Genomic DNA, 1,440 nt, shown 5'->3' with positions numbered 1-1,440 from the left:
TTCCAGGAGAGCTAAGGAAGCTAAAGTTTTTCTTTTTTCCCCACAGAGTGCAGTGCTGTTGATTCTATAAAGTTTTTTTTCAAGATAGGAAGGGATAAAAATGAATTTGGAACAGAAAGGGGCAGAGATTCTTTTCCCACTGTATTCCTCTTAATGTGCCTCCCTCCCCCAAATAAGGGGAGAACCATGATGAGGAGAAAAAAAGAGGCCTCAGAAACAGAGACACACTGAGCACAAGAGGAGAAAAAAGATTGCAACTTCCTCCCAGGGACTGGAAAAAAATAAAAAAGAAGGTTGGAATCCATCAGTGTTCTAGTAGTTGTCTTCTCCTTCATCTTCTCTCCTTCCTCCCCCTCATCATCTTCTTTGCCTTCATCCTCACCCCCTTCTTCATCAATATCTTCCAACCCTTCATCATCATCATCATCTTCTTCTCCTCCCCCTTCTTCAATCCATATCAGGGACCAAATAATACTATAATGATTTGGCCAAATATCATCTTTGATGACTTCTGGCTCATCCGCACCTGCATCAGAATGGTCAGTAAACCAGGTAAAGAAGCTCTGGTTCCTCACGCTGCCTGGCTTTATTCTGCATTTGGCTTGAATGTTTCATCAAATCCTTTACAGATTTCCATTTGATTTCAGTGGATTTGGAAGATGGATCACCACTATCATTCAGATGAAATTTTTGAAGTAAGGATTTTCATCAAAACACAAATCTATTCTGCAACCTGATGTAATATCTTCAAATTCTGTCACTTTAACTCCTGTCAAATAATGCAGCATCTCTTCGTCCCCTTTCCCTACTTGCAGATGGTTGGCAAATGTTGTTACCAAAATAATTGGGGATTTTGGTGATCAATTCTGACCTCTTCTGAAAAAATGGTTGGTGGAGTTTGTTATATTTCTGTTCTACTTTCAGAATCTCCTCACTGGCTTGTTCATTAAGTCTATTTCATTTTGTATTGCATCCATGTATTCAATTGCTTCTTGCTGTTCTTTTTCCTCCTTTGGCAAGTCCTGAAAGAGTGACTTCTTCTCTGGCTTGGAGGCAGGAGGTCTCGGTTTCTTCCTTTGGCGTGGGAGTGAAGACCGGTGTTTGGGGGCCATGCTGTGAGGAAAGTCAGAGAGTCAGGCTGAAGGGAAGTTGCACGGCTGGAGGAAGCTCTGAGAAATCTCAAACTTTTCTTCTGCAGCTCCCATACCTCTTTCAGTCTCCATAGAATTGTGGAGAATTAGGGCCTTGCTCTGGATTGGGCATTGATTTAAGAATGTGGTTGTTGGTTTGATCTTCTATCCAGACCACTAAAACTTTCTCCATGTCAGTCATAAGGCTGTATTTTTTGTGTGTTCACTGGAGTAGCACTTTTAATTTCCTTCAAAAACTTTTCCTCTACATTCACAACCTGGCTAACTGTTTGGCACAAGAGGCTTAGCT

At 41.3% G+C, this 1,440-nt stretch overlaps 1 pseudogene; it reads right to left on the bottom strand.

The window, feature by feature from the left end:
- Positions 1–312: 312 nt before the first annotated feature.
- LOC112319528 (protein SET-like) lies at positions 313–1,112 on the bottom strand (annotated as a pseudogene).
- Between the last annotated feature and the right edge of the window lie 328 nt (positions 1,113–1,440).

Source organism: Desmodus rotundus, chromosome 12 (genome assembly GCF_022682495.2).
Source record: "Desmodus rotundus isolate HL8 chromosome 12, HLdesRot8A.1, whole genome shotgun sequence".
Lineage (NCBI taxonomy): Eukaryota > Metazoa > Chordata > Mammalia > Chiroptera > Phyllostomidae > Desmodus > Desmodus rotundus.
Note: the sequence above shows the minus strand (reverse complement) of the source record. Positions and strands in the feature narration are given on the sequence as shown.